This window comes from Magnolia sinica, chromosome 18, assembly GCF_029962835.1.
Source record: "Magnolia sinica isolate HGM2019 chromosome 18, MsV1, whole genome shotgun sequence".
Lineage (NCBI taxonomy): Eukaryota > Viridiplantae > Streptophyta > Magnoliopsida > Magnoliales > Magnoliaceae > Magnolia > Magnolia sinica.
Genome location: NC_080590.1, coordinates 65,838,736 through 65,845,987, shown reverse-complemented (window position 1 = coordinate 65,845,987; position 7,252 = coordinate 65,838,736). Strand labels below are relative to the sequence as shown.

At 35.1% G+C, this 7,252-nt stretch overlaps 2 long non-coding RNA genes across 5 annotated transcripts; both read left to right on the top strand.

Annotated features, from left to right (window-relative positions):
- The first annotated feature begins 591 nt into the window (after positions 1-591).
- LOC131233425 (uncharacterized) lies at positions 592-2,455 on the top strand. 3 transcript variants are annotated; one of them, XR_009165239.1, is made up of 3 exons: positions 592-703; positions 1,187-1,309; positions 2,244-2,453. It is a non-coding gene; the product is annotated as an uncharacterized LOC131233425 (long non-coding RNA). The 3 variants fall into 3 exon arrangements; XR_009165240.1 differs by having other exon boundaries at positions 643-703; positions 1,184-1,309; positions 2,244-2,455; XR_009165238.1 differs by lacking the exon at positions 592-703 and adding an exon at positions 951-1,097 and having other exon boundaries at positions 2,244-2,452.
- A 2,475-nt stretch (positions 2,456-4,930) lies between these two features.
- On the top strand, positions 4,931-6,756 carry LOC131233299 (uncharacterized). Of its 2 annotated transcripts, none has more exons than XR_009165160.1 (3): positions 4,931-5,122; positions 5,305-6,430; positions 6,600-6,756. It is a non-coding gene; the product is annotated as an uncharacterized LOC131233299 (long non-coding RNA). The 2 variants fall into 2 exon arrangements; XR_009165161.1 differs by having other exon boundaries at positions 5,295-6,430.
- The last annotated feature ends 496 nt before the right edge of the window (positions 6,757-7,252 follow it).

Sequence of the window (7,252 nt, the reverse complement as noted above, 5' to 3'; positions counted from 1 at the left end):
TAACCATTGTAATGTTTTCTGTTGGATGTGGACTGTTGTTGTACTCTCTACTTCACAATCCATTCAAAGGCCATTTGTCAGAGGTTCAGGATCTTCTAATCTGGCTGATTCTTGTTTCTCAAGAGTCTGCTTTCTGCATTTAGGCCCTCCATGTAGTGGGTTAGATTTTTGTGGTGGGACCCACATCACCCACCTGGGTGGAGCACAACTCTATATCCCACATGTGTATGCCCGCCTGTAACAGGTGCATGTGGCCATTGTATTTAGCAAAGCTCCTCATTTTCCTCTTTTGTGCTAATCCTTCTTCTGTTAACAGAGTTTCTAGGTCCTACTTTTTGAATCTGATGCCTTTACTAATTTAAAGTCTGGATGTAAGTTTTTTGATTCTGGTGGTGGTTTTGTTTCACAAACATTTACACAATCTATAAATCCTTTTGGTGATGAAAACATGGATGTTCTGTGCTCTGTACTTGTTTCGTACAAATGAAGTAGTAGGTTTGGTTATTAGTGCCCCATGCCTAAAAAATCTCCCTGTATGTCTTACTGAAAGTGAAACGGTAGTAGATATGTGCACTATTTGATTTACAGGGAGAACGCTTTTGTAACATTATTTTTATTATTTAATTTTCTTATTGAATGCAAGATCAGTATATACTGGGGTGGATTTTTGTAAAAGGCTATGCGGTGTCTCAGTTATTAGAAGGTAGACTGTCATAGTTTGTTGCGAGTTCTATTATCAGAATTATTTACACCTTTCAAGTACTGAACATGAAGAACATCTTATTTATGCAATACCTCTTCCCATTTTTGGATTTGATTGGACAGTGATAAGATCCACTTTGGCTATTTTTGTTTCATGATCAGTTGCTTTCCATTTGTACAACTTCTCTCTATTTTTCATTCTAACACAGAATCCATGTTTACCTCCATTTGTTTGTACAACTTCTCTCATCTTTTCTTTTTTCCTTTTTAATTTTCTTTTTCTTTGGTAATTTACCTTGATTGTTTTTTCTGATAATCTTGTAATTTGAGAATTTAGAACAACTAGAAGCCTTTCAAAAGTTAAAATCAGAAAAGGCTTGAGAGGGAAAGGAAGTGTAAGTAATAGAAGCATTGATTAAACATTGTGTTTTTGTCATTCTCAGTTTGCACTGTCTTGATAAGTAGAGCCTTTGAATTCTAGCAGAGCTTCTGATGAAAACATACAACCACGGGTGCCCCTAGAATCTTGCTTGGCAAGCTTTTCAGCTCCAGAGGAAGTTCATGGTTTTTATAGCATTGCCTTGAAGTCCAAGACTATAGCAATCAAGTAAGCTTGGCGATATTCCTCACCTATTATGTGTTTGCACATGCATTTATGTGTCAGAATACTTATAAGATGGTAACTTGGATAGCTACATAACAACAAGTATTTGCATATCCATATTTGTATTTGCATAAGAAAATTTCCTTGTCTATTTATTCTTGTACTTTTATCTCATGGTAATGTGAAGATTGTTTCTTTAGTTTTTTTAGTATGAGATTCGGTTTTCGAATGATAGCTTCATGAACATGGTAGATACAATGTGGTACTTGCGGCCGGGGTTTGTTACTGTCTAAATAGATTTGATGCATGAGCAATTTGGTCTGCATCTTTCTCAAATAACACAAGGGAGAAACAAGTTCACAACTAGGACTTTTTATTTGGGTATTTGATTTCATTCCAAATCCAAAGTGGGATAAATCAACCCTTGATTTGGGCTGAAAATCAAGACATGGACAGTGTTACTGTTGTGCACATTGACATTTAGTTGCCTTCCCCAAATCAATATTGAAGCAAATGCCTATTTGTTTTCACTTGCTATTTGATATATCCATACAGTATCCAAGCTTCTGTTAAGAGTTCTAGATTAATTTTGTTGTTCTTTGCAACAATGCGATTGCACAGCCCATTCAATTTCTTAGTCAACTTCTGCTATTTTTAGGTGAAGGCATTAGACCATTCTTCTGATGTAAATTCAAGAACTTTTTCTGCTGAACATTTAATAGCATGATAATCATGTCTTGATTTCAATGTCAGGATCTTTGGGTTTATGCTGCATTTGTTTAGATTGATTAATGCTTTTGCTTATCCATGAATTAACTTTCATCACTTACAGTAACTATAGTATTTTGGTACTTGCTCTTTATTGTTGTTTCAGTAACTATAGTATTTTGCTTTATGCTGCATTTGTTTAGACTGATTATGTATTTTCACTTCTCAGGCCGCTTAGGTATTGTTGACAATGATGTCGTCGAGCTAAATTATCTACATCGACATGATTGGGTCTTGATGTGTGGCCTTGATTTTCTATTTTCTGAAAAGGGTATGTTTTCTTTTTTAAGCTTGTTCTTTGTTTTTGGAACTTGTATTGATTTCAATCTCCATTTAAATGATCGGGTTTTTGTATTTGTGAAATAGATTTTTGGGTTTTTCTTGGATTAGCTTTTTTTTAAAGGTTCATTCAGCTTCACAAGTCTTAATATGTAATGTAAGAAATATGAAGAGTTTCTTGTTGGCAATTCTGTAATGTTCTTAGTTTCTTTTTTGCATGGAAATTTGCATAATTATACTGTTGCGTTTTGTTTTCTTATTTTTCCAGTTTCCTCAAATGTTACTATTTTTCTATTGATCTCCATAGGTTTATCTTATCATACTGGATATATGTTATAAATGAACTTACAGAATGAATTTTTGTTGTGGTCTTTTGAAGATCTTTGTTTTTCACTGCAGATAGCTAATTATTTGATGGCCATTTTCCTATTTGAAAACTCAAAATTTCTTCCCTGCCAACCTTTTATTGCTACAGCTAAGGTTGTGGCAGGATCAGCTAATGTACTTCTATGGAAATGATCTTGCCCATCCAAATTAAAGACCATTGATGGAATGTTTAATATTGATCAGATTGGTTGCCAAGAAAATGCACGTTGGATCTGTGGATGGCACACGTGGCAGAGATCCAGCCCATTCAATGTAAGAGCATTTGGAGGGAGTTCCTGTAATCCAATGTTCTCTGAGGCCCACAGCAATTTCCGTGTGAAATTCAATCCGTTCATCAGTTTCTGTAGCTCATGTTAGTATGAGAAGCCAAAAATAAGGCAGATCACTCAAGTTGGGCCCAATTGACGAAAGGTCGGGATATTGTACATGCGTCCCACGTGTGGATATCAAATGCTTGAAAACTAACTTAGAAAAAGCACTGATTACCTCAGCCAGCTGAACGTTAACCTACAAACCTTTACAAGCATTTTTTTAAAACCTTGAGAATATATGATATTTCCAAGGGCAAAAGTGGAAACAAAAGCTGAAGTAAAAAAAAAAAATAATAAATAAATAAATGGGTTGTAGCGTACAGGAAGTTGTAGGTGATCAGTTGTCACTAAAACTTCATATTCATTATTGAAATCCATATCCTTCAAAAAAAAATTATTGAAATCCGTAGTTGTTGGTTTTTCGTCCATATGATAATTTAATTTCAACTTCAAGAATGGATTCGGTGTTCATCTACCTTTTCTTTTCATTAAACTATTTTCGCTGGCCCTGTGAAGGTATTGGAAAATGATTAACATTGCTTTTCTATCATTTCACTCTTTCTACAGAACTATAATGTCCAATTTTGCATCACGTCCACTTATTTTCTTATTCCTCATATAAAATATTGGTTTGGAGCTTTCAGTCAGTTCTAGTTTTGATTATATCATTGCTGGCTTATGTTTTATGTGGCACTCTTAGGCAAGTTCTGTAAATCTTTCTTGGATGGAAATCCTGTTTGAACTTCTTTTCATGAGCAAGGGACAAGTTTTATGTATGGAGCAAGTGAAGCTTTAGTTTCAAAATCCATGATTACAGAAACATGAGTTATTGTCAAATGAAACTGCTTCTGGGCTGTTAATCAAATAAATAACAGTATTTTATGCACCAGAGTGCATTGATGTGTATAAGGTTTTAAACTTCTACTCTTCAGTTCTCTGTCTCTTGATAACAAAATTTACCTGGCAAGGGATCTTAGCAACACATACAATCCTAAATATGGACACTTAAGATGCTAATGTTGTGTTGAACCATATGTTTGTGTGCACTCATACATTCATTTGTATATGTGCGAATATGCATATGAAGAACTATGCATATTAAAAGAAGTAATTTTTAAAAAAATGGATAATCAGAATATAATATTAGAAAGCGAGCAGAATACAGAAACAGGGGCTGCAAGTAGGGCCATCACAGAATAAAACCCCAAACATACTAAAAATCAATGTAACTTGTGTGTCTGCATCCCAAAAGCATACCCAAGGTGTTAAACAAGCCCAACAAACTAATAACATGTAAATATGGAGACACATCAGTAAATATATAAAGATATGCAGATTTTTATGTTAAAATATTCACAAGAATAGAAATTGCAGAAGGAAAGGCAAAACTCAGGCTTTTGGCAACAGCGAATCAAGATAGGAAGATATAACTAGATATGTTCAAATGCATATAAATATGAAGTATGTGTAAGTAAATATGCTGAGATCTACATAATTATATGTTAAGTTTTTAGAAGGATATCAAAATGCAAATCGTTTGAGTGTTGGATCCATAATGTAGAAAAACACTCGGTCTCCCACAGCTTGCTATTTGTATTTGCCGCTGTACATGTAGCATTCATGCATTGTGTGAGACATCCATATTTGATAGTTAGCACCGTTATTATATATAGCTTGATGGTTAGCACTGTTATTTACTTGCAAAGAGTCAGTCTCAATCCAAAAATCAACAGTAAAATAGAAAACTGCAATTTATGCAAGTAAAGAGAATCCTAATTTTGTTAATGTAGATGGCTGTTAAGTAGGGATTTTGTATTCTACCTCTAATGGGGCCCTGTTGATTATTTATGCTCACTTGACTTTCTGTTTTAGCTACATTTCTTTTCAGGTCAGATTGCATGACACAGCTTCTAGATGAGCGTAATCTAGGGGTTTTAACACAGTTTCAAATAACCATGAAGCATATTGGAGTAGTTTTCCAAAGTGTGTTAAAATTTTAGAGAGGCTTGCTAGGAACCAGGATGTTCCACAAGAATACACCTACTACAGGATCCCATCACCATGGCTTCAGGTTTGAATTGCTTTTGGAAGGCAATTTTTTCTTAAATTTTTTTTAATTTTAAATTTCTTCCTAATTGTTTACTCAGAAACATGTAACATGCAGTAACAAACCATGATTGGTTTTTTTCACATATTGAGAAGCATGTCCTCTTTTCATCCCAGTAAAGATATTCCTCTATTAGAGTATTGTAGGTTCTAGTTCATGGTTGGACAGAGGCTACAGAGCATTTGAAAGAGTACTGGTCAAAAAATGTTTGCCCTCATGTATATGCTTCCCAGATCGAAGGGACAATTGATGTCAAATCAGATTTGTGTGCCTATAGGGTATCAGTAGGGATGTCCTTAAGTTTTTTGTGGACAAGTAATGGTTGAATATGCCAACTTGAATTCTTATAATGCAGTCCTTAAGTTCTTTCAGACAGTCCTTAATGGGCAACCAGAGACGATACTTTCAGATATTTGCTAACAGTCTTCCTTTATCCCATCCAAGCTTTTCCTCTTATTTATTTATTTTTGTCTTCTATTGATGTCAGTTGTAGAATCAGAGTCCACCTCAAGGCTAGGGAGTCTGAATTTCAACTTCCAGTCTCAAATGTTGGACATCTTGGACACTTGAGACTTCAGGTTTTTTGATCTTGATTTCCTCTTTTTGCTCTGTTCCTAATTCCTATTTGGGAATTGATGTGTACACCCATCTTGGCAATGTGATTTCTTTAGTTTCTTGCGGTTTCTTTTGTTCATGTAAGAGATCAATATGATTCAGAGACTTGAAAATTAGACAGAAGAGGACATTACCCATAAATGTGCTAATGTGGTACACCTTCAAGATCCAGGTCATTCAACAAGTGGGATGCATTGTTGACATACCCAGGCCAACAAATCAGGCCCATTCACTCATTAGGTGGGTCACATTTGAAAATTGGATAGACCGATCACCATCTCTTTTCTAATCTCTTCTTCTTTGCATATTGTTTGTTTCAGCCTCTATTGTTTGGAATGGCATTGTTTTAATTGTTTTTATAATTGGGGCTTTTTGTTTTACTATTTTCGTAATGTATGATTTATCAGTGAGGAAGAAGCAAAGAAGAAGATCTATAATGTTTCTTATGATAGATATTTTGGTTTTGTATGTGAGATTGATGAGGAGACCTCAAATAAGCTAGAAGGATGGTATCAAGTGGTTTTAGATTTATGATGAAATTGTTTTCTGGTAAATATTTTTGCAAATTGTACCTTAAAAAAATATTTTCCTGATTTTATCCTTCTCTCTACAGGTCTTCTTGGCATCCTATTTTTGCTGAGATCAAGGACTATGGAGGTAAGCATTTTATCATCATGAGAAGATTCAAAAGTTTTCCTACTATCTTACTTTCTCAAAGCAACTTATGACATGAAAGTTCTATCTATGGCATTTATTGTAATGTCCAGTGTGAGGTTGGCATTGCATGTCATTGCTATGAGAGTTGCTAATATCTCATTCAATGCAGGTTGAGGTTTCTCTGAGAGATCTTATACTCTCAGATTATGCCAAGAAGAATAATGTAAACACCTCGGCACTGACACAGTCTAAAATTCATGGTATAATACTGGGGGTTGAGATAACTCCACCTTCACAACAGAGGCAACAGATTATGGAGATTGAGAAGCAGGTGATGCGTTTAATAAAAGTCTATCAAGCTGAGAAGCTTCTTTGCCGGTTTCACTTGGCTAATAATCTTTAGCAAATCTTCATGTGCAGGTGAAAGAACAAGCCAACTTATAGTAGTCAACAACAAGGACAACAATTGTGCACGGCAATGAACTCATTGTCACCACAACAAGCCCCTATAAGCAAGCAGCATTTGGTTCTAAAACTGATTGGCGTGTGAGAGCAATCTCAGCGACGAATCTATATCTTAGAGTCAATCATATTTATGTGAACACTGAGGACATTAAGGTAAATAATTATGTCTATTTTTCATTGTATGCACTTTTTAACTTTCAAGGTTCTGGAAACTAAACTTACGTGAGTAATTCCTGATTACAGGAGACAGGCTACACATACATCATGGCCAAGAACATTTTGAAGAAGTTTATTTGCATAGCAGATCTTTGGACTCAAATTGCAGGATATTTGTATGGCATAAGCCCCCCTCCCCCC